Source organism: Lycium ferocissimum, chromosome 3, assembly GCF_029784015.1.
Source record: "Lycium ferocissimum isolate CSIRO_LF1 chromosome 3, AGI_CSIRO_Lferr_CH_V1, whole genome shotgun sequence".
Taxonomy (NCBI): Eukaryota; Viridiplantae; Streptophyta; class Magnoliopsida; order Solanales; family Solanaceae; genus Lycium; species Lycium ferocissimum.
The window spans coordinates 70,012,094-70,039,517 of NC_081344.1; the positions used below are offsets into that span (position 1 = coordinate 70,012,094).

Here is a 27,424-nt window from a genome sequence, read left to right on the forward strand (position 1 = left end):
TAGTAGGATAGAAGAAGATGAAGAAATTAAAGGATTATTACTGAGCAGTGATTGGTAAGTGGAGAGTAGGAAATGAAGAGTATTTATAGGAGTGAGAATTAGTGTTATAGATTGGCACATCGCAAAAGAGATGTAAAAAGTTTGTGGCATTTTGCACTTTGCATGGCTACTAAATTACACATAATAAGTTTAAATTTTCTTCATGCATGTTTTCTTCACCTCTTCATTGTGTAAGTGGCTACATTGCCCTGTGAATAGTACAAAGTAAGTTATGCAGGTGAAGGTTTTGCTTTTATATATCCGTCCCAGTGGCGTACGTAGGAATTTTTGTCGGCGGTGTCACATTTTAAAATGAGAAAAGATAAATAGAATAATGTAACACCATATGACAAAAAAAAACGGAACAAAATATATATAAATAAAACACAATTCAGTACATTACTATAAAACTTTTTTTTTTTTTGGGAAATTTACTTTTTCTTTTGAAATAAATTCAAAAAAAAAAAAAAAAAAATCTCATTAGAAATAATATTAAATACTTAATGAAATTGATTTTGTAAGACTAATTTGAGTTTGGACGAATTGGTTACATTTTGTAAACTTTCAAGAGGTCAAGGGTTGGAAACCAAGCGTGTATCATTTGTACAGGAGGAGCAAACCTTAAATAAAAGAAAATGTGATGCTGTATGGTTTCGAACTCGCATCCTCATCAATTAAAGAATTGAAGCGCACAACCAGTTATGCGATGCGTTCTGATATGTCGAGGGTGTCAGCTTAAATTATATATCCTCATTTTTCTTTTGTCTTTTAATTATTTATTAAATATTTAGTAAAATTTGCCACGACCTAAACATATATTTTTTTTTAGGTAGATCGCCCCTGTTGACTTACCTGTGTTTTGAAGTTAAATATGCATTATATTATCATTTCAACAGCAAAAGTAAATTTTTTAAGAAGATACTCTTTGTGTCCAAATTTATGTGACATCATTCGAATTTATAGAGTCAAACTTTTAAATCTTGATCCTGAATTCCGACGGGGAATATTCCTTTTTTACACTATCAATTGTTTAGTGTCGTGCAGGCAAACTGGCAAAATGGCATAACTTTGTATATCTATACTATATATCTAGTTAGCTTCTTACATCTTTGTATGTAGTCTAAACATATATTTTTTTTTGGTCTCTCATTAAGGTAACGAATTATTACACTTAACCAACATCAAGAAGGTGAAATGTCAGTTACTCAGATTGTTATCAGAGACGGCCCCATAATTTAGAGTTTATGGGGTTTGAAATGCCATTGAACTTATAGCCATCAAAATTACTGAGTTCATATTTAAATATTTATACATATTTAATTAATTTATTCAAAAGTTCCTGGATCATCTGAACGCACGACTAATACCAGAGGCGGATTCAGAATTTAAACTCTATGGGTTCAAACTTAAGATTTTTAGCGTTGAACCCATTATATTTTTAAAGTTAGGGGTTCATATCTACTATTTATTACAATTTTAATAATTTTTTACATACAAATTTATACTTCGTGTCGAAAGTTAGGGGTTCAATTGAACCCCTATATACAATACTACATACCCTCTGACTAATACTCTTCGTCCGCACGTGATTGCTATATGTTAGTACTTTTAAGAAAGGAACAATTAAAAGTTGTGTTATTTGTGTTGTAATTGCTAGAATGTAGGTCTTGTTATCTTAGACTCAAGTATATGTAAAGAGATTAGTGTATAATTTCGTTATGGCAATTTTAAGCATATTCCAAATTGGGTAGGCAATGGAGAAACTGCTGAATTGCTATTAGAATCCAAATTAATTATTATTCCGAATTTCCGATAGCTAAACACATTATTTAGTTCTAAACACTTCCAAATTCCTTTCAAACCCCATTTTTTGTTTTTTGGTAATTAATAAAATTTTGGCATAATATATAGATAGACACCTTAATTTGGCCTTAACTGACAACTATAAACACTCCAACTTTGAGAGTGCACATCTAGACTCCTCAACTTGTCATTACTGTGTCAGTTGAACACTCCAACTTACAAAATGATCATCCAGACAGTACATCTAAAATTTATGTGTCACGTCAGCGTCGGGTGTCCATGAGACACAATGAAGGCAAGTTGAAGTGTCTAGATGTGCATTTTCAAAATTAGAATGTTTATAGTTGCCGGTTGAGACCAAATTAAACTGTCTATCTATGTATTATGCCTAAAAGTTATTACCAAAGTAGATGTTCTGTCCAAGAAACGTTGTGACTGAGTAGTGGACACATGCCCCAAAACTTCAGCCAAAACTCAGCTACTCATGAGTTCCAAATGAAAGAAAAGATAGCATAGACTAGCCAACAAAAGAACTTTCTATGTCATCATATATATATATAGACAACATCTAGGTACGATAGAAATTAAGTAGGCGTTTGGCCATAGAATTCAAATATTTTTCACTTCATTTGAATTTATAGAGTTGGAGTTGGAGATGAAGTTGTGTTTGATTTCAAAAGTGAAAAGTGAATTGGAAAATAGGTAATAAGTTGTTCTTTAAATTTGAAATACAACTTCGAGTTGGATTTGGATTTTCAAGATAAAACACTGATTTTCAAATGAAGTGAAAAATATTTAATGCAATTGGTAACCTAAAACAAATTAAGAAGCCTCAAGTATATTTAATAAAATCAACTTTCGTGTGTGTTGCATGTACATCCCGTGCGTCACACGTGCATCCCGTGCGTCACACGTGCATCACACATACATCCCTGGTCAATTAGTAATTTTTTTCTTCAATCACACATATATTATCAAAATACCAAGATAAAAAATAGTAGCAATCAATTATTTCTAGACTAAGAAAATTACATAGCTAAAATAAAATTAAATAGTCACTAACTTAGTTGTTAAAAAGTACATTAAAAGAATCTATGCGTATGTAGTCACAAGCCATCACGGTTAATTTAACAAAAGTATAATTTAATCGAATTTTTTACATTGGAATAAGATTTAGAAAAATATAAATATCTTTGGCCACAAAATGGTTGTAATCATGACGAAAATTTAGATATGTCATCTACCTATTCATCCAGCTTACAGTGCAATTATGATGAAATACATTATTGCAGTGGAGAATGCGTACATGCTCAATTTGTTCAAAGTCGCTCAAACAATGTGGCATATATATACCATCCGTGAAATTCATGTCATCTTATATTGATATATATTGTACATAAGGGAATGGGATTATGACTTGTTTGATAGTGACATTACTCCTATTATAATAGCATACTGCCTACAAAGTTTAAAAAGAGAAATTACAATTATGAACTCCTACCACAACAGACTCTTTTGAAATGAGTCAAGCAACATGAAATACTTTTTATGAATTTATTGAATCAACACCATGAGATGAGCTTCAGACTCATCCATGAAGGCTCGACATTTTGGAGGGAAAGGCGGTTAGAGAGAAGAAGCAGAAAGCAAGTATATTATTTGATTCAATCTCATCATTACAATTGAGTGGAGTATATATGGTTGTGACTAGCACACCAGCTGTATACAGCAGGCCACGATCCTCACTTGATTCCTCCTAATACATCAACTAACTCTATCTAACATTTGAACTAATTGAACTAATCTGCGCACACTAAGATATACACTCGATATACAGAATATACCAAGTGATATACATCAAATTCCAACACTTCTTCTTCGTCTAAGTCTGAGGTCATGGCACGATGATGCAAGAAAAAAAATACGCAGTTATCTATCTCACTCAAAATTAAAATAAAAATTGAGCTAAATTGACTGTTAATGGAATGGAGGGAGCAATTCCTAACCCCAAATTAGAATCACTTGATGCAATTAAAATATCATAAATGAAAGTAATATCAGGCATAAATCCAAAAAGATGATACGACATTTACTGATTTAGCAAGCGGAATAAGCTGAAGTGTTTAGTCTAATATGTCAGCCACGTAAGAGGTTTTTTGTTTTATCGAGTAAAAATGCAAAGTATCCATCCTTAAGACTAATCCTATATACTATACTAGTAACGATAGCCCGGGCAAAGCCCGAGTCCAACATGAACAAAATTATATTATTCTGTTATATATTATTTAAAACTTTCAACTAATCTTTTTTTGCCTACCTAAGAAAATTTAAGGAGAACCTGAAAATGATAAAAATGGTTCATGTACTATAATATGATCAATATTTACTGACTGCAAGCATAATTCGAAAAATAGTTAGAAGTAATAAAGTACTTTATTCCTGGCATTTCTCGGCCACAATTGGTACAATTACGAGCATAATCAACCTTTTTTTAAGTTTTTTTTTTGGCTAATATTTCTTTTCGATCTTATTTTAAATAGTAAACCGTCTCAATTCTTCAACTTTTCTAATGACAATTACTTATTCACTAAAATTGTATGTTCAAAACATAGCAAATATAAAAGTAAGCATTCTGCACTGGCGCAACATGGTGACTACATTTCTTTTTAAAGGTATCTTTTCATGATTATTCAGTGTAACATAATGTTGAAGGATTTGTAAAATTAGGATGAAATTCAAAAGTGATGCTATTAGAAAGATTTACAAAATAATAAAATATCTAGATATTAATTATAGCGATGAATTATTTGTGTGACAAATAATTCAATTCAACATTAGGTTATAAAAGTTGTAACACCTCGTATCTTAGAACTCATGTTAGACTCGTAACGTTAGAGTTTTAAGCGGAAAAATTGAAGGTTTGAAATTTTTGCGATGAAATGGTTGATAAATCTTCTTGGGCGTTGATAACTCTTTGATATATTGGGAATACGTAAAAATAGCTTTCTAACGATATAAGGACCAGGACAATCAGAGATGCAACTTTAAGATATGATCGTCTCAATATGGCTAATAGTAAGGCGTTTAAAAGTTAGAATCGGCTAAGTTTTAATACGTACGCCTTCCAAAAATTCCATCATTACGGAAAAATCAAAATGAATTTGGGAAAATTTCCTTCTTGAAAGTTGTAGATCTTTGAAATACCTTTCCATCACGGTATATTATGGAGGTCAAACGGACATTGTAAAAAGTTAATCCCGTTTTACTAAAATAGTGTTTTAAAAAATATACGGTAGAATATACGGGCCGTAAAAATTATACGGGCCGTAGATTCATACCGTAAAATTGGCCCACAAATTCAAATCACTGGAACGAATGTACGGTAAGACATACGATCCGTAAAACTTTTATGGGACGTAAAATAGGGCGTAAAATGGGTCCGTAAAAATTATAAAACTTCGTTTTAAGACTTTTTCACTTCATTCTTCACACCCAAGCCCTAGAAACCTTAATATAATAAAATATCATCAAGAACACCAAGATAAGCCTACTCTAATCATTCCAAGTCAATTTTAATATATATCCTTGTAATCTAAACAAGAAATCATCATTCCTAACCTAGGGTTTTCAAGAAAAATCTAAAATATTCAAGAATTCAAGATTTTGGGAATCTTCTTCAAAGTTAAAGTCTTTAATTCAAGTTTGAGCAAAAATGGTATGTGAGTTAAAAATCTACAGTGGGAACATCATTGTTTCTTCCCCACGCCTCATAATCCATAAATTATGATTCTCTACTAAAACTAGGGTTTCTATACCATGCTGGATAACCTTAGGTCCATATCCATGATTATATTATGTATGAATTGTTATAATTCCATCATTGAGTTCTTAATATTTCTTTATGATTATTGAGAATCTAATATAATAAATCCATGAAAACCCATATCTTGTATTCCATGGGTTTTTGCGTGCGATTTTAAATAAGATGATTATTTCATGAATATCCTACATATCTACAAAAAATTGTATTATATAATTACTTTCATGCTATGATACAAGATACATACACACTAAATACAGTTTATTTCATGAAACCATATTTACAAGCTATTTCATGAAACCATATTTACAAGCTATTTCATGAAACCATGTTTACAAGTTATTTCGTGAAATCATGATTACAAGACAAGTACAAGTTAATTAACGAAAATCATGGGCTTCTTAGGACTATATTATGTTCATGTTTTTGGGAGTATATATAATATATATATATATATATATATATATATATATTACGTAGCATAATTAATCAAGAAAAGGATCGCTCGCCCGGATTAGGACGAAACAATTTTATACCGAATGGATCCATCGAGCACGATACCATTATAGGCAAGGTAATGGGCTCATTCGCGGCGTATCAATCCAGACTCCACGTACCCACGTGGTGATATTACATGTCGATTTATGAGATGCTCTCCTTACTTATCATGTTTTACGTATGTTATATATATATGTATTCATGCTCATGCTCATGTTCAAACACCATGGTTTTCGTTTCGGTTCTTATAATATTTATTCCGTGTAAAATGTTATTTCTTTCGGTTTTTACATATAGTATATTCGATGTCTTTGACGTCCCCTATATATAAAAAAAAAGGGGCACGCATTTCACGATGCAATGTCAAAAAAAGACGACACGTATTTGGACACATTCGTATCGGCTTATTGGTGAGCCAAATTTCGGGGTTTTAGTCAACTCTTTATTTTATGATTAGTTATATATATATATATATATATATATATATATATATATATATATATTACAATCGGACTCATGGTAGAGGTTTCACAGACTAGACAAGTCCGTTATGTTATGGCAAATTCGGAGTCGTATAGCCATTTTGGCTCATTCATGATATTTCGCACTCATGTTTAAAGGTATTTTTATTAAGTATTATGACTTACTATGTTTTATAAAGGCTCATCATGCATTCACGTTATAGCAATATTCATGTTATGCCTCATGAAATAAAAAGTGCCATGTGGTTCGCTCGGTCACATGCAATGGGCATCAATAATAATGGTTTAGAATAAGGAAAAAATTAATTTCTGACTTTGTTTCATTTTAAACATGTAAAATTAATTTAATAATTTGAATTAGAATTATCTATCGCTTTGTTGGATCAAGCTATTTAATTTTTATTTTGAATTTCAAACTTCAAATTCCTTAATTTTTCTGCTGAAAATTAAGAAAATAAATTTAAAACTCGCAATGAAATTCTTGTTAAAATCTTCTTATGGCAATTGTGCCATATATAATGGGATAGATGTAGTACAAAATAATCATTCTATCCTTTAATTTGTAATTTCATATATATATATATATATATATATATATATTTTTAAAAGCAATGCATCAGTTTCTGTGAAACTTTAAAATTAATCCAAGTATTATAAGTATTAATATTATATATTAGAATTAGTTATAGTCAAGATAAACCAAATGCTCACCAATGACGGAAGAAAGCAAAATGAACTGTCATGTAAAAAAAAGGAGATGGGGTCCACTGCATGGAAAAGAAAGTAGGGCCCACAGGAAATATGAAAAATATCATTGAGTGATCTAAGTATGTTTAATATAATATTAAATATTAGAATTAGTTAGTCTAAGATCGCTAAAACAAATGCTCACTAATGACGGAAGAAAGCAAAATGAATTGTCATGTACAAAAAAGAGATGGGGTCCACTGCATGGAGAAGAAAATAGGGCCTACAGGTAATATGGGAATATCATTGAGAATGAGGGCTTTTCCGTCAATTCACATTGACACCAAGCTCCTCTATTCTCTCTTATTACTAATAGTAGTAGTAGTAAAGTAAAATACCACCATTTTACTCTCCACTTCCCATCAGCTCAATACTCCCTCGTTCTATATTAGTTGTCCACGTTGCTAAAACTATTCGTTTTAAAATATTTGTCATTTACATAATCAAAATAGGATTAATTAAATTTTTCTATTTTATCCTTAACATTAATTATTTTTTAAAATAATCAATATTAATTAGAGTGCAATTTATTAGAGAGAGATAAGAGTAATGTAGTAAAAGTACATTTTTATTTATGATTTTTTAAAGAGCATGTAATGAAAAAAGTGGACAAGTAATATGGGACGGAGGGAGTAATACTTAAGCTCTTCCTTCTTCGTCTACTATATTCTATATGTACCAACAATTATAATGATGGCCACTATTTGGTTTTATCTTTTCTTGAGCTGCCTTTTGCTGTTGCATGGAAATTTTGCTCAGTAAAGGTACTGTTGAACAACAATTCAGAGTTTAACCTGTTCCTTTTCTTTGTTAAAATAATTTCTATTTGTCACGAATTGTTAGCCAAAACAACAGAGCTATTACCTACAACATTAGTGACCACTTTTAAGGCTTGTCTATATAAGTTGTCTATTATTTCAAAAATCAAAAAATTAGACAAGTGATAGTTTTGAATTTTAAAAACCAGGTAGACAATTTTGAATTTCAAGCCATTCGTCTAATTTTGTAAACGTTGCCAACTTCTAAATACATGGCCATCAAAGTGGCTATTTATGCAAATCAACAGAGTGCTATTTGCTCAAATTGTATCTTTTTTTTTGGAATTTTAAACTTTAGATCATCTGGTTAATTTTGAAAAAGTTGCTAATTGACCATAAAAATTGGTTATTTTTGCAAAATCAACAGAACATTCTCAAATTTTGCTAGTTATTAGAGGGAATTTTTTGTTTTGGATGTAAGCCTATTTGTTTTCAGATTTTCAGAGCTGGAATTCTTGGAAATTGTTTTGTTTTTTGGTTTTAACATTAGTGTGTTTGTGTGGGTACGAATTTCAATAATATAAAATTCAGCATAAAATATTACATCCACGTAGTCATATTTTTAATTTACATCCGCATAGTCAATTTTTTTTTTTTTTTTGCAACAGTTTTATACACACGATATACAACATTATACATTTACTGTAGACAATGTATCAACCCTGTATAAAAGTGTATAAAACGGCCATTTCGGGTAAATATTTTTTAAATAGACATAGAGTGTTATTTTCCATAAATTCTTCAATAGCATGGACAGTTCGATTCGGTTGCTCCAGTTGAAGAGTTCTTCGACAACATTTTATAAACATTAGTATCAAAGTGGAGTGCCTAACCGATAGGCATGCAAAAACATTTTTGATAGTACATTTTTATTAGAGGTCCTTTTAATATATTATTTGATTTTTATACATTAAGGGGTCGTTTGTTTGAAAAGTAAGTGATGGAAAGAGTAGTAATGAAGGAATATTTATGAGGTGATTAATAATGAAAGGATGGTAATACAGCGATTACTAAGAAAGAAAACATTATATTTAGATTAATTATTCTAAAAGGAATTTTTATCTCTAAATAGTTGGATCCCCAACATTGCTAGGGCATAGTATATTTTTATTCCACGTTCCAACTCATATACAAAAATATATAAATTCTCGCATAATATAGCCAAAGAAAAGCTAGATTATTTTATACGAGATTTATACTTAGATTAAATTATTTTTAGACCCAAACCAACTACTCCTATATTAGTTTATGCGGAGATTAATTATTTCTATATCCAAATCAAAGGACCTCTAATAATATATTCGTATTTTTTAACACTAGCAAGTCACCTAAAAAATAAATTACGTGTAGCTTTTCACAACATATGGGATTCATAATCTAGGAAATAAGACAACTTATATACTACGCTATGAAATTACCTGCTATAAAAAATTTAAAAACCATAATTATTATATTAGAAAAATTTAAAAGGGTCAAAATATATATGAAAATCTATTTTAAAATTGGTTTGCAAAGTCAAAAAAATTTAATAAAGTCTCTTCTACCCTCTTAAATATATACAGTACCTCCACGTCATATTTTTGCCCATTTTAAATTTATTTAATTGGTGACATGGACTACCACATCGGAATAAAACCTACCCCACCTTTTTTTACATCTAATATCTTCTTCTGCATCTAATAAAAACCATCACCGATTTTGTCTCTTCCTAAACAATTTCAGGGGCTTTCATGGAAACGGGGGTGTTGTTTGGATTGGTGATGATGAAATAGTTGTTGTAAAGAACCATAGCTTCCTCAAAAATGAAGACCCAATGACCCTGCAGTCATTGTTGTCCCCTCAATCCTAAACTTTAACCTCTCATTGCCCCTCTCCTCTCGTCCACATTCGAATTATTTCACTTTATCTTCCTTAAGTTTGAATCGTTTCACTAAAATTCACCTCCAAATGTGAAACCCTTCAAAAGAAAATCAGGTCAAAATGCCAGAAAACTTCTCAGTATACGAATATGGTAATTCCAATCTAATAAAAAAAATGCACTAAATTCACCAAGAAAAAGAGACCCAATTAGCCAAATGACACTTTATATTCCTAAAATTTGAATATTTTCACTAGATTTCACCTTCAAATTTGAAACACTTCAAGAAAATCAACTCAAAAACATCAGAAACTTCTCTACGAATCTGATAATGACAATCTAATAAAAAATAGGCACCAAATTCACCTTCAAATTTGGAACACTTCAACTAAATCAGCACAAAACGCCAGAAAGAACAAGTTTAGGGTTTTTGAGGCCAAATCAGTGAAGGTTTTTTCAGATGGAGAAAAAGATATTAGATGTAAAAAAGGGTGCGGTAGGTTCTATTCCGACGGCAGTCCATGTCATCAATTAAATAAATTTAAATTGGGCAAAAATATGACGTGGAGGTCTGTTAGTTTTTAAGGGTAGATATGGCCCAAATTATTAATGGTAGGGGTATATTTGTGTTAGTGGAAATTTTTGCGTATTTGAAAATTGGAAATAACCGTGACTTAAATAGGAATAAGGTCATGTTTGGATTATTATTTTTTATATATGAAACTCTTATGGAAGTATGGATGCGGGGATATCAAGCTTATATTAGTTAAAAGGATGAATTTCGGAAATTAGTTTCGGGAAATTTCAAAATGAGATTACTCATGAGTTGGGCTCAAAAAAAAAGAAAGTTTGGGCCCAATATGTGAGGTGGCTCTCGGCCAAACATGGCCAAGCCCATGGAAATATTTTTTAATTTTCCATGTGCTAAATAATATATAGGCAAGCCAAGTTCAAGAAACTTGAGAAAGAAAGCAAGAACATCATTCGGCCAAGAGAGAAAGAGAGAAAAAAAAAAGAAAATTTTCTTGTTAATTGTGTTCAAAGGTTATATCGTTTCTTGTTGGATTCTTAATGGAGGAAAAGGTGAAATATCAACGTAGTATAATTGGTTTGGAGAAAGAACCCCGTTTGCGGAAAGTTGAAAATTCAAGAACAAAGGTAAGATTCTTGTGTTTTAAGTTATGAAATGAATTTATATGTTATGATGATTAGAATTAGACGAGGATTATGAAAGTGTGACGTGTGTGTGCATGGCGTGTGTGTGTACGTGAAATATGCATGTGGCCGTGAGCCACTTGAAGTAGAAGAGGAGTGGATTTGATTTTATTTTGCTTGTTAATTATGTTGTTGTGATGTTGTGATGAGAAGAAAGGTTAATGAACCAATTTGGTGTTGAAGTTGGCATGTATGTCGTTATGGGAAAATTTTATGATTTTATATGGTTTCTAAATTTAATTGTGGAATAATTATTAGAGGTATGAATTATGATTATGGATGATGAAATTAGAAGACGGAATCATGTTATGAATATTTACGTTGAGAACTTGGAAGAAAGTGAATTATGGTTTGGTGGAATTTTTGCACATTTGGTAGAACAATGTGAAATGTGTTAAAATGTGTTTGAATGGTCTTGAATTAGTAGAGAATATATAAACGTCGATTTTGAGACGTATGAAGTTAGAATGGAAGTTGATGTAGTTGTTTAAAGAAAGACTATTTATGTTAGTATGTTTTGTTTTGTTCATTGATGTGTTGTTGATGTTGTTGTTGGATTGGTTGTTGTTGTTGATTTAAGCGAGTTTAATGCTCGGGATGTTAGATATTTCGGGGGAGGTTGAAATTTCTATAGTCAAGTATGAACTTGTTATTGAAATGCTAACTCTCTTTAGCTAATGTTTGGCATTTTATGGTTTGTTTAATAGATCGTAAGTTGGCAGCCGAGCATAAGGCACCCGTAAGGTATGGATTAAAGCCTTCTATTTGGATCTTTTTGGAGAGTGTACTTTGAATATGTTATTCGTTTATCGAAATTCGATTCGAAATTGAGCACTATTCATTACATAGGCTAGATTAGAATTTTTACAACTTGTTGGAAAAAAACCGTAACTTGAAATCCGAGAATGATATGCCTTAAAACTTTCCAAAAATTCTTGGCACTCGTGATACATTATTTGATAAAGAATCTTAAAACCATTATGTCTTGATATATTATTTTCCAAATGTTGCTTTTCTAAAACCAAAAAGTTCGTTTGATATTTTATAAAATTTTTGAAACCATGCCAGGGGGTATATTTTATTATTATTATTTATTTAATATTTTTATAGGAGATTTCATGATGTATAATGCCCGACGGGGCTTTCCATAGCGAGTGACATGCCCGGGGGGCTAGGAACGCATGTATGGGGCCGGGATAACGTATGTCGGACGGGTGCCCGAAGGGCCATTATTTTATGTAATTTCGATAACTTTGGAAAGAAAATGTTGGGCGGGGATTAATATTGTTATTAAAAATATATTATTATTATTATTATTATTATTATTATTATTATTATTATCATCATTATCATTATGCCGGAAGCGTGCCAATGATATCGGCGGGCCACCATTATTATTGTTCGGTTGTTATGCGCGTCCGGCGGACTATTTTACTTAAACATTTAGTTTATGGTAACCTAAACTTGCTTTCTATTGGCGGGGTAATCTAAACTTTTGTTGAACTCTTATTTCTTGTGATTGGCTTTACATATTTACATGTTGTGATGTGTTTCTGGGATTCGGAGATTTGAAACCCGCGTGTTCGGGCGCATCGGGGAATATATTTAGAGGAGTCGCCCTGGGAGTCGCATAATTTTTGTTTGGAAATAAACATTTTTATTTTTATATATTTATGTATATATTGCAGGTCGATTATTTTAGAATTACGCGAACAATGATGTGGGAGTCATAGTTATTTTGGGCCATGTGTCGGCCGCATTTTGTTGTGCCGCAGAAATGGCGGAGGCCTTTTGGCTCGCCTTGTTTTATGTCGTATGTATATATATCATGTTTTGAGATGCCTCGAGCTACGTGTCGATTTTGGTATTTCATTTAAAATTTTCAATTCTTGTTTTGGAAAAAAATTTTTTATATATTCGCGTTCGATACGGAGAGTCGGGTGCCCGTCACACCCTGACGAAGGTTGGGGTGTGACAATTTGACCCCATTTACAAACGGAGGGTAAAGTTGGCTCATTTTCGATAGTTGAGGGGTAATTTTGACCCTTTTCCGTATAAAAATTTACAATTACTATCGGTATATATAAGTTAAATCTATTTTAAAATTGGGAGAAAAAAATTACTATCCACTCTCTTCCTCTTGGCAGATTATGCCGCATGTATACAAATGAAAGCGAGCCAATTTCTCGTATGGTCACTCAACTTAAGCAAATTATCTAATAAAGTCATTTATCTTCTTTATGTTCCTCATATGGTCATTCAATTCCATGCATTTTCCTTACAAAGTAACAAGGCCCAAAAGTCACTTTAAAATAAAAGAAAAAGGGTCAAAGTAGTCCCTTAAGTTTGGACTTTGAGTTAAAACATCCTTATTTTTTAACACTAAACAGCAATAGTCAACTATATTTCACTTTCTTACTTTGTAGTTTAGATTGTGCTCATTCTATAGGTAAGTTCATAATGTAGATTAAAAAGAAAAAACGAAACAATTCATAATGTTTAAAAGTAAAAAGAAATAAAGAGTGTTAATGTAGAGGGCAAAATAAGTACTAAAATTTTTAGATGAGATAAAAGGTGGGAACAATTAATGTTCAAAATTGGGAGAGATATTTAATTTTTTAGCAGGGTTGGAGGGGGAAATAATTTTCATCCAAATAATATTACAAGATTGACAAAAATAATATTTGAAAACTTGAAAAAAAATTAGTACACAATGATGATATAGAATCTCCAATGAAGAATCATTTTATGTAATGTCGAATGGTTTATATATTATTACGATGATGTCCTTCAATTTGTATCTATGTTTTTTTTTTCTTTACAAAAACCCTTCATGATTAATCTTTACATATGAATTTTTTCCTATCAGGACCTAGTTTTTTTTTGTTTGAAGGAATTCATCGTCTTCCTTATTAATTATGAATTTCCCGGCAATAATTTCTACCGTAGAAGAAACTAACAACTAATTTAAATTATTTTATTAAAATAAATATTATTCATAAAATGAATAAATAAGAACATTAACGAATAAGGACTACTTTAATTGAAAATTTAAAATTAAGAGACCACTTTAACCCTTTTTCTTACTTTGTGAGGAAAGTGTATAAACTTCAATGTCTATATGAGGAACAAGAAAAAGATAACTGATTTTATTAGAGCATTGTCTTAGCAATTTAATTAATGAAAGCACATAAAATATTTCATATTTCGAAAAAGGCCAAAAATACCCCTAACATATGGGAAAAGGCTCACAAATACCCTCCATCCACCTATTGGTCTAAAAATACCCTTAACCTATTTTTTTGGCTCAAAAATACCCCTCAAACTAACACCCTAAACTTAATGATTTTTTCAAATTTAAAAAAGTCACGTGTCTTATTATGATGGGCCACATATATTATTTAATTTAAAATGTAAACCCCACCCACTTCATTAAACGAAACGGGTCGGGTTAACGGGTCTGGGTTTAAAAGTAGGTGGGGTTTACTTTTTAAATTAAATAATATATGTGGCCAATCATAATAAGACATGTGGCTTTTTAAAATTTGAAAAAACTTTTTAAATTAAATAATATATGTGGTGAATCATGATAAGACACGTGACTTTTTTATATTTTTGGCCGTTTCATATTTGAAAGTTATTTGTCTTAGCAATTTAATTAATGGGGCAAAAGCAATCCAAAAATGAGTTACTATATCAACAAGTCATTGAAGGAAATATTGAAGCTATCAAAGCTATTCACAACAATGGTGCAAATCTTCAGGTATATAAATTTTCACCCATTTAGTCAATTTAGTTGAAAATTTTAGCTTTTTATCTATACCCTTTTTGGTATATACAATAAAGATTCAATTTTTGGGAAATGCCATGAGTAATTTTTGTCACTGATGGAAGTCTAGAGGTATATAAATTTACCTATGTACCACAGTTTATCTTGAAGATTTTAACTTTTTATCAACACCCTTTTTGGTAAATACTAAAAAGATTCAATTTTTAGAAGTTGCCATGAGTAAAATTTTCAATTCTTGAGGTATAGAAATTCACCCATGTACCCAATTTACTTGAATTTTAGCTTTTTATGAACACCCTTTTTGGTGAATATGAAAAAGATTCAATTTTTAGAAGATACCATGAGTAATTTTTGTCACTGGTGCAAGTTTGGAGGTATAAATTACACCCATGTATCCATTTTACATGAAAATTTCAGTTTTTTATCAACACCCTTTTTGGTGAGAATGAAAAAGATTCAATTTTTAGAAGATACCATGAGTAATTTTTGTCACTGGTGCAAGTTTGGAGGTATATAAATTTACCTATGTACCAAAATTCTTGAACATTTTAGCTTTTTTATCGACACCCTTTTTGGTGAACATGAAAAAGATTCAATTTTGGGAGATGACATGAGTAATATTTGTCACTAATGCAAGTCTTGAGGTATGCAAATTCACCCATGTACCAAAATTCTTGAATATTTTAGCTTTTTTATTGACACCCTTTTTGGTGAACATGAAAAAGATTCAATTTTTGGGAGATGACATGAGTAATATTTGTCACTGATGCAAGTCTTGAGGTATATAAATTCACCCATGTACCCAAATTTACTTGAAGAATTTGACTTTTGTCAACACCCTTTTTGGTGAATATGAAAAAGATTCAATTTTTAGAAGGTGTCATGAGTAATTTTTGTCACTGATGCAAGTCTTGAGGCATGCAAATTCACCCATGTACCAAAATTTAGTTGAAAATTTTAGCTTTTTATCAACACCTTTTTTGGTAAATACTAAAAAGATTCAACTTTTGGGAGATGCCATGAGTAATTTTTGTCACTGGTGCAAGTTTATTAGGTATAAAAATGCTGATCTATCAAAGAATTTTACTTTTTATCAATACCCTTTTTGGTGAATATGAAAAAGATTTAATTTTTAGAAGATGCCATGAGTAATTTTTGTCACTGGTGCAAGTCTTGAGGTATAGAAGTATACAAAAAGTTAAACTTTTGGGAGGTGTTATAAGTAATATTTTTACTGGTTGAAGTCTGTAGGTAAACCAGTTCCATGCACTAGTTTACTTGAAAATTTAGCTCTGCTTTAACACAAATTTTGGCGAACATAAAAGAGAGTGGGATTTTAGCAGGTTTTATGAGTAATTTTTATATACTGATTACTGACTGATCTTATGCCCCCATTGAATCAGTGGGTGGACAAACAAGGAAAGACACCATTGATTGTAGCGTGCATGAACCCGAATGGCTTGAATGTTGCAAAAGCTTTGCTTGAGCTCGGTGCTAATGTCAATGTTTACCGGCTAGGTACGCCTTTCTCTGCCAATTATAATCTTATAATCCCTCTGTTCCAATCTATGTGAAGTTGTTTGACTGTGCATAGAGTTTAAGAATGAAAGGAAGACTTTTTAAACTTGTGGTCTAAAATGAGCCATAGATATTTGTTTGGCTATAAATTCATCCCATTAAGGGTAAAATCGGAAGTTTTAAGCTAAATGATTACTAAATATAGAAAGGTGCCAATCTTTTGGAGTGACAAAAAAGGAAAGAGTGCCGCATAAATTAGGGCGCAGGGAGTAATTTTGTAGACTCGTCACTAGAAGCGGTTCCAGGATTTTAACTTAGTAGGTTTTTTGAAGGACCATGGCCCTCACTACTTTTGTGGTAATCGGTGCAACTTAGTAATCTGCTTTAATTATTACGATAATCATCATTACAAGTCTTAATTTTCCTCAGGATATCATGCTGGAATTGCTCTACATCATGCAGCTAAGAGAGGTCTGGATGATACCGTTCAATTACTTCTTTCCTATGGAGGTACATATTTATAGTTTGCAAAGTAAATATGCTTTCTCCTTTTGCTCTGTACATGAATCCCTGACATGATTTAGGGTGTGTTTGGTATGACTGAAAATGTTTTCCTAGAAAAAAATAAGTAAGTACTTATTTTCTGGTGTTTGGTACGACGAAAAATGTTTTCCTAGAAAATAAGTGAGTTTCTTACTTATTTTCTGGTGTTTGGTGAGTAAGCAGAAAATACCATCCCAAAAGCATTTTATATAATCTAAGCAAACACTATGGAGTGGGGGTGGAGGGTAGGAGTGTGGGGGTGGTGCGCATGGGGGCTATGGGGGTGGTGGGGTATGTTAGATGGTGGGGAGGAGACAATTAATGTGAAATGTCACTTATGGACTTGTTTTTCCTACTTCCATTAGGGAAGTCATTTTTCTCATTTTAAGGAACTTGTTTTCCAAAAAAATTGACCAACCAAACATGGGAAGATTGGAAAAAAGTTTCTGAAAAATGTTTTCCTCCATACTAAACACACCCTGAATATAATTTCTGCATAGTTCTCAACTGGTCTAATGTATTGATCTAATTTACTATGAAATTCATTCACTAGCAAATCCGTTGATCAAGAATGATACTTGCCAAACTCCAATTGAACTTGCTCGAGCAAAGGTTTTAGCAATGTTGTCCGTATTATTGAGGTGTGTTTGATATTAGTCTCAAGCTTTAATTACATTTTAACATTGAAATCACATGATTATTGTATATTTCTGCCTCTTCTTGATGGATATTATGTTTGCGAATTAATTTTTTCTGGTTTTGCTTTCACTTTTAGAGACAAATCTGCATTTTCTCGGGCTGGATGAGGGAGTTCTATGGTCCAGGGTTTCTTGAAGCTTTAGCTCCTCAATTGTTATCAAGGAAGATGTCAGAATGATTCTGACTTGGCTTTTCTATAAGTGTCCATTGTTTGTGCTCTGAATCCATTTCTCCATATAATGCTGCAAGTTCCAAAAAATTAATCCTGCCAAAGGCTATTGAAATAGGCATTATGTAAGTCATCTTGTATGCTTGCTGACGAATGATTAGAACTGCAGTTGGATTGTAGTAATACCATGTTGTTTAGCTGATCCTACAAAGCCTCTTAAATTGGAGCTGGCGATATACTCATCCTTACAGGTATATAACTCAATATTGACCAACATTAGTTCTTTACCATTTCCATTGGTAATATTGTAACGTACCTCTCCTTATCCAAAAAAAAATGGAGGAATCGTAAGGTACCTCTCTTTGAGTTTGTACCATCGAATTGTCAAGATGACATTTGTCAGGCTAAAATATGAGGTTATTTCTATGGATGATTTCACAAGTAGAATAGGTACATTGTGTAGGGGTAGTCCTTGCTATGCAAAATCGAGCCTATATCTAAGTACATTGTATCTTTGTGAAGTTTGAGCAGAATCCATATATGGCTTCCAGTTTCACATAACCAAGAATGTAAAACCTGTGTTTCATGTTCTAGTAGTATTTAGCTCAGTTTTTTTTTTTTTTTTTTCCGGTGCAAAAATAAAAAGCTCGTGACTTTCATCCTAAACTAAATCATAACTAAATAAATAGCATGAAGTGCATTCAGAATGATTTGCCCCCAAGGCTTTGGTCTAGTGGTTTGAGCGTATCTTATGATGTATGGGTTAGGCACACGTCACGGGCTCGAACCCTGTCTTGGATAAAAGCCTGGTATTAAGTGGACAAAAGAGTGGTGGGCTATCCACTGAGTTTTGAACTGCGAACCACCGGCCCTCGGGGATTTCTGATTACAAAAAACAGTAAATTCAGAATGATTTTGCTGATATCTCTACTATCTTTTTACAATGAAGTAATACTTTTATTAATTTGTTGGGAAGGACTCATAGTATGTAAGTGGAAGACAAGGAGTCGAGCATTAAACAGATGCGTGATTCTCTACAAATAGCACCCATTATCTACAGTAAATGGGATCTCTTAGGTACACCAAATATTTATAGAAGACAGTGACCCCTAATTTCTATAGAAGAGTTTCTTTAACCCTTCAAAGGCCCTCCTATTTTCTTTTCCTCCAGATTGTTCACATAAGAGCTTGAGGGACTAGATCCATGCTCTACTTCTCCTTCTCTTCCTTCTGAAAGCCCAGTTGATTTGTTAAAAAATTCAATGCAGTGCTCCATAACCGGTTCACGACCTCCAGTGTAGTAGCAAATTCATGTCTTCCCTGGGCCTCTTGCACATATAACACCCGTTGTATGCAGGGGCGGAGCCAACATACGACTTGTAGGTTCGACGAACCCAGTAACTTTTGTTCAAGCCCTGTATTTGTCTTGAAAAATTCATTGAATATGCATAAATTGTTACTTTAGAACCTAGAAACTTAAATGAATTAGAATCTTGAACCCACAAGCTTCAAATCTTGGCTCCGCCTCTGGTTTTATGTTATCCTCCTCTTCTCAGATTCAAAGGGCATTTTGGTACATTACACACATCTTTAGTTTAAGACAGAGTTCAAAAGTCTTCTTTATTTTCTTAAACTTCGTAGCCAGTCAAACTAAGACACAAACGGAAATGGAGGGAGTAATATTTATTGAGATTTTAGTATATTTTTACATATATATCCGCCCCCGCACATAATTCTCTGTGCTTGGCTGATACTTTAAGGAAGCAACAACAACAATATGCTCAATGCCATACTAGTTAAGAGTTAACTACCTTTAATGAAGGATTCCTGGTATTTCTTCCCGTCTATTAAGTTGGCTGATCTCCTGATATGATATTTGTTGAACAGGACGCCGAGCCATGTAATGTTATCCCCTTATGGAAGGCTAACGTCGAAGAGATAAGGTGGCAACAATCAGATCCTGTGCTGACAATTTTTGACAAGACCAGTAGTAATACTCTTTTTCCGAAACTCTTTTCTATAGGTGGTCTTGTTGAATAGAGAATTAAGAAAAAACCTTTTCTTCTTATGCACAATTATCAGTGAGCTGTTAATTTACATGCCTTGATAGAAATTTATAATGCACAAATTTTGTTACTTTTTGGTTTATGCCTCAAGAGAAATTTATATGCATCAAACAACCATCATAATTGCAGATGCTATAGCACTTTTTAATACTGAACAAGTAAGCACCTTCCGGAAGTTAGTTTTCAGCCAAAAAATAGAAGATGTATATTTAGTAGGCGTTAGAACAAAAAAATGTGATATTTGGAAGAAAAAAAAAAGTAGTTTCTGAATAGAAGTCGAAAAAATTTGGAAGTTGAAGTTGTGTTTGGCATGCATCTAAGTTTGCAAAAAGTAGAAGTTTTGTGAATGGAAAACAAATTTCAACTTAAAACTCATCTTAAAAAAAATAAAATAAAAAAAAAATCAGTCCTATTTATAACCGAACACTGTTTTGATTTTTTTTTTTTTTTTTTTTTTTTTAAGAAAAAGAAAAAGATGATGTTCAAACGGGCCCAGATTTAAGAGACTGGAATGAATATGTAGATACATATGCAAATTCTGTTGCTGAATGTTAGAATGTAGATTTTGATTGTTATTCTCCAAGAGAAAAAGTTTTTTGAATTGTGAAAACATATTGACTTAGTTTACTTAATGTTATTTCATGTACAAAACCTCTTTTCAGAAAAGATTTTTATAGTAGTGCATTGATTTTGTTTCTTACAGATACTCGATATAAGTTTACATCAGTAAGCGATTCTGATCAACAACAGCTTCAATTGTTACACAAAGCATGTATTGGTCCAACTGAGGTAATTACCACCTACCAACCAAATCAAACTCTTCACTACTTCCGTACATATTGCTTGTGTCCCAGCTCCGGAGCATATTATACAAGTTATGTCTAGTAGCTAGTTTGGCCAAGCTTTTGAGAAGCCAAAAGTTTTTTTCTTTCAAATAGTGTTTATTTTAGAAAGTTGAGGTGTTTGGCCAAGCTTTTAGGAGGAAAAGAACGTATTTTTTGAGAGTAGCATAAACAGTTTTTAGAAGCACTTGTGGAACATTGGCCAAGCACAAGGTACTGATCTTATATTGGCAAACTTTTCAAATTAATTAGCCAAACACAAATTGTTACTCTCCAAAAGTATTTTTTCTAAGCACTTCAAAATAAGCAGATTCTAGAATCTTGGCCAAAATAGTCTTTAAAAGTATGTCTTGTTATTGTTTCATCTCACTCAGAAAAGAAAGGTGTGACTAGTTAGAATTATATTTGCTTTTTCTATTTGTGTATTTTCTTACTAGAAGCTGATGACATGCAGCTTTACTGTAAAACTGCAGTTGGATGCTGGAAATAGAGTGTGTATAATCTAAGAAACTGAAAAGTTTGAAGTGAAAGCTGGAGACAATGAAGATGCCTATGGGTATAAAATACCAACTCTGAACTAGTAAAATTGTCTTTTTTTGTGTGTGTTCCAGTCCAACTGTAACGTTAAAGCCGGAACATTGTGGATAAGTCAGATAATATAGTATTCTTGAATCATAAACTTGATGCTTTCGAAGCTGAATGAAACAATTACCATCTAAGTATCTAACATGGTACTGCACATCTGCACATAACATCATCTAAATTTCTTTAAACATAGAACTGATCTCTTGTAGGGTTGCTTTTCCCGAGGTGCTATGCATGTTCTTTCTCTTTATTTTAGGGAAAAGGTCCAAGTTTATCCCTCCACTATAAGGAATATCATAACTTTACCATCCGTTGTACTTTAGGGCTATTCATACCCATGTTTTTAGCAAATTGTGTCATATTTGGAGTGTGTTTGGTTTGGGGGAAAACATTTTCCTTCATACCAAACACACCCTTGACTTTAACAGAGCTCCACGATGGATTGGGTGGATTCGACATGTCAAAATACTTCTGAAAAAAGGTCCAAATTTACTTGACTATGATTTGCAATTACCTTCTGTTATACTTCACGTTGGAGCTCCACTAGGGTCAAGGGAAATAGAAGATGATTTTCTAATGGCAAGAGTATGAATGATCCCAAAGTTTAGCGGAGGGTAAAGCTAGGATATTTCATACAGTACTGGAGCACTTTTGATCCTTTTCGGTTTATTTTATGAAGCACCAAGAGGATAAAGCAGAAGCGACCTCTGGGCTGATCACATGTTAGCATTTCAGGTCCTGCCTATCCAAACTACAGTGCCACAATCTGAAACCGCTGCACAAGCAATGGAACTAGCAACGGGAATCAACGGCTCCATTCAATCTGCTAAGGAAGAGAAGATTCTTCATCATCATGCACAAAGCTCTGGAGTAAAATATGAAAATGATTGGTGTATTACCCCAATGATTCTGCTCACAACGGATGGGGTTCACTTGTTAGAGCCCAGCCTACATCTGAAATTACTAACCATGATTGGACTGATGACCGAACTAATGTCCAAGAGAACGGATGTGGAAGTACTGCAGATCTTTGACTGGATCTATGCATGTATGAACACTAGAAATCCCAAAGGACTAGTCAAAGTAATGGCGTTTGTTTAATGATATGTATCATTGTAATTTTAAGGCGAATGTGAGAACATCGTATTCAAAATTAATAGTTGTGGATTTGATTTCCAATATTAATGAAGCTCTAACTGGCTACTTTTATCCATGCAGCCCAATTTAAATTGTCAAATATTATATTTGGCGAAATGTCGTTACAAATTCTGAAAACTTGCGGTAGCACAAAAATTACTTAAAGACATGATCAAATCCACATTCTTGATCCAAAATTAAGCAAGTCTTGTAAAGGAAATCACAGTACTTTTTATTGCACCAAGCCAGCTCACGCCTAAGCTGATTTACATTTCATGTTAATCATGTTAAGTATTAGGGATCAAATCCTTTTCCCCGGAACATATACATTCAAACCTCTATTGAATACGTTTTAGCTACTATAGCAAAATATTGTTATAGAAAATGTATAATATACCAGAACATGAAAACTGGTTCCAATCAGATCCATTAAGAGGCTTTATAAGGGAACAAAACAATGCACTTAATGAGGATAAGGGAACAAAACAAACGCACTTAATGAGCTGAATCTAAATAATTAAAATTCAGACCTTAAAAATAAATGCACTTAATGGGCTGAATCTGAATGATTAAGATTCAGACCTCCATTAAGTGCAAACAAATGAGGCCTAAGTAACGTTATATTTGTAGTTGTCACTTATATACAAATATAAATGTGTTAAAATTTCGTTATTAAGCAAAAATAAATTAAAAGAAGCATATTTACCTTTTTTGCAAACCAAAAAAAAAAAAAAAAAAAAAAAGTTGATCAAAAAGTAGGATATAATACATTTTTAAAGTCGTGGCCACCTGTCTTTGTTAATTTGTTTTTGTAACTTCATGACAGTTTTACACAGTGAAATTTCTATATGCATTAAAAATATTCTCAATTGTTTTATTTTATTTAGACATAAAATCTTATATCCATCAATTTGCAAACCATAATTAATTAACTTTATGATGACTATTTTTGTTCTTTCTCATGCCATAGTTATATCTCTTTTTGGTTTCACAAATGCCAATCTCCTACTTCTCCGACAATTATACATTTGTTGATCAATTAATATCAAAATAAAATGAATAACTCAATTTATTTAATCACTTAATACCAAACCAAGTGAATAACTCCTATAATTAATCACCCTAGTAAGGAATAATTTAGCTTTGAACTCACAATAGATCATTATGTTAAGTCTCCCGTTTTTCTATTATTATATAATATTGTGAAAAATAGCAGAACGTTCTAAATTGAGTCAATCACATACTTTTTATCATTACTAAGTTCTTTGGTCACGTTAAATTCCTTCTCCAACTCCAATTCATGTTTCTTAGACAAATCCTTCATTAGCTCTTGTTCACAGTAATTTATACCTATATTATCATTAAGTATATCCCAAAAGAGTGTTCCCAACGTTTTCTTTTAGGTTTTAAGGTTTTAAGAAGTATGTTAAAAAAAGAAAGAAATAAAATTAGTGCTTATTAAGGATATAAAGTCGTAAAACATTTAAAGAATATTTTGGTCACCAACATTTATATTCGTGCTTTTATAATAACAAGGAAAAAAAGAGACTAAATAGTTAAAAGGTCTACCAACAAAGAAATTAAATTAGGTTTATCGTTAATTAAGTATCCCAATGTCAATTAGAAATCATGTACTAATAATTTATTTTTTGTTTGAGAATTGACACGTTGGCCCGTAAGAAACTTTTTAGCATATTCGTTTTAGGATTCTACTTTGACAATTGTAGTCAAACAACAATCTTTAATTTTAGTTGAATTAAAAGTCTTAATTATTGGTAAGTTTTTTAAAATATTACAGTTTGATCCAACAGTAATTAATATTTTAAAAAGTTTTAGCTTCCAAAAGGCATAAAAGTCCATCAACATATTAGGAATATTTCATCTTTTAAATTTCGTGCTTTTGTAATAAATATAGATAGATATTGCTTATAGTTAAATGATGTTGTAACTACACTAATGATTGATTTTAGGGTAAAACAGTATGGAATGACAAACTATCTCTTGATTTTCAAACTGAACAGGTAAAAATAGATATCTATTTTTAATATACAAGACAAGCAAAAATGGACAAAGGGAGTAATTTTTTTGGAAATTTGACTACAATCGAACTTTAAAACCTAAAGTTTCCAAGAATTTGACTACGATCTCCAACGTCGGGGGAAAACTATAGTTATCAAGAATCTGCTTATGAATAGGATTGGAGTTGTTATATTTATGAATTCGTTTTTAATTAGCTATGAATACGTCATTTTACAGTTTGATGTGGACTATATAACTAATGAAATACTTTACATTTTTGTACATTAGTGCTATAGAAAAGATTTAGAATTAGAGCTTATTAAGCGTATAAAAGCCATTTAATATTTAAAGGATATTTTGATCAACCAACATTTATATTCATGTTTTTATAATAATAATATAATATATAGATAGATAGATGTATATATTATATTATTACTAGATGTGATATGCCCGTGCAACACAAGTACTTAAAATGAGAAGTTTGGTTCAAATCCAAGTAACAACTTTCATTTACAGGTTCTGTCAACTCATGTCAATTAACTTATATATAAGCATTATAACCGGAAGTGCCAATTATATAGTTATGAAAGAAGACAACACTAACACATTACGTACAATCATTCTAGCACTGCTATAAGTAAATGAATGAATCTGCAAAGCCTGAAGTAGATTTATCTTCTACCATTCCAAATCATCTTCAATTTCAACCCAGACTTTGGCTTCCGTTTCCAGGTGTGGTTTCAAAATTTCTCTGCTACCAACCCGCTTAGCGGTAGCGTCTCGTTGCATTTTGGACAAAATACCATACCCACAAAAGTTCTCACCGAACCAAGCCTCCCAGGCCACAAGCAATAAACAGGTAGATCCTCAGACTGAGTTCTGTGAAACATCATCATAAACAATGATTGTCTCGCATAAAAAGATGGTCAGTTAAACAGGAACTGCAACACCTTCAGAATTAAATCTACACAAAATGTACATCATCTTAGAGTAAGTTCAGTTTCAACTTTAATCCTGGGTCTTTCTTAGGTAAATTATCCAGCATTTTTATATTTTTGAATTAACACCTGTCACGACCCAACCCCGTAGGCCGTGACTAGTGCCCGAGCTGGACACTCATACACACCTGTTAGCTATAATCTGTTCAAGCTAAACATAATATGGAAATTCATTAAAGCAACATGTCGTCTCAGAACTGGCACGTATATAAGGAGTCACAACTATCAACAGATGACATCGTACATGAGCCGGCAAGGCTATCATAACATAGGGAAACGTCCCAAAACATATATATATATATATATATATATATATACGCAAGCCGACAAGGCTGCCACTACACACAACATCCCAAAACATATATATATATATATATACGCAAGCCGACAAGGCTGCCACTACACACAACATCCCAAAACATATATATATATATGCAAGCCGACAAGGCTGCCACTACGAATGGGAACGTCCCAAAATATAAGTCATACAGACACAACTGAACAGCATCTATATAAAACCCACACATATGTCTACAGACCTCTAAGAGTAACAACAGTAACATATGACGGGACACGGCCCCGCCGTACCCCTGGACAAAACACATATATACAACAAAAGGATTTGTACTAAAAATCTAGGCTCCGGAACAATGGAGCACTCCAAGACAGCTGAATGGAAGTCCTAAGCTGGCGGACCACCAAAGCGAGAATCTGTACCTGCGGGCATGAAACGCAGCCCCCCCAAGAAAGGGGGTCAGTATGAGATATGTACTGAGTATATAAAGCATGAAAATACAGTAAGAAAGATCATAACTGAAGTAGAGATTCCAGGAGACAAGTATAATAGCCAAGAAGTCACTGTACCTGTGCCTTACAAATGAAATCATGCATATCATTATCATATACCGTACCCGGCCCATTATGGGACTCGGTGAATAAAGTCGTGTACACGTATACCGTACCCGGCCCATCATGGGACTCGGTGCCATAATCATATCATTGCATCATCATATCATCATATAGCGTACCCGGCCCTCTAGTGAGGGACTCGGTGGATAATGTAGTAAAATGTGCGTGACAACATACCCGGCCCGGGACTCGGTGAAAGATGCAACAACAGTATGCACGAGCAGAGTAGTGAGTAACCATATGCAACTACATCATCATCTAAGACTCAATAGATAAGTAGACTAACTAACACTCGAGTATCAAGACGATAGTCATGTTAAGTTCTCTCTAAATGTCATTATGAACTATATTAAGTAAAGTCTCAGGGATCATAGACATGTATCAAATTAATACGAGACAGCTTATGAAAGTTAAGGACATTAGTCGTTATAGAGTCCTTTAAGAATAAAAACTTTTATGTATCATTTACTATCCAATCATATAGGAAGCTCGAGGGCAGTAGCTCGACTACTTTAAGAGTTCTAACATCAAGAAGTGAATAAGAATCATAAATCATGCTCGGAACTTGCGAATAGAATTACCTCAAAGCTCATATCGTATATTACTTACATCTAAGACATGCCAAAAGAAAGAAGGGATAGCTTTACATACCTTTAACGCTTATTTGCCACACAACACGTATACACTGTCCAATACTATCTCAACCTATATTAAGACGTCAAGAACTACGGTTAAGCTACGGGGAGATTCAAAACGTATTCTAACGTTAGTAACTCCTTTCTAGAAATTAGACGACGTTTCCCTTACATTCAACCCAACTACATAACAATTAAGACAACATCAATAACCACACATTCAAGTACTAT

General features: G+C 32.5%; 1 pseudogene; it reads left to right on the forward strand.

The window, feature by feature from the left end:
* The first annotated feature begins 14,902 nt into the window (after window positions 1–14,902).
* The window catches only part of LOC132050612 (putative E3 ubiquitin-protein ligase XBAT35), a 14,883-nt pseudogene continuing 2,361 nt past the window's right edge, over window positions 14,903–27,424 (forward strand).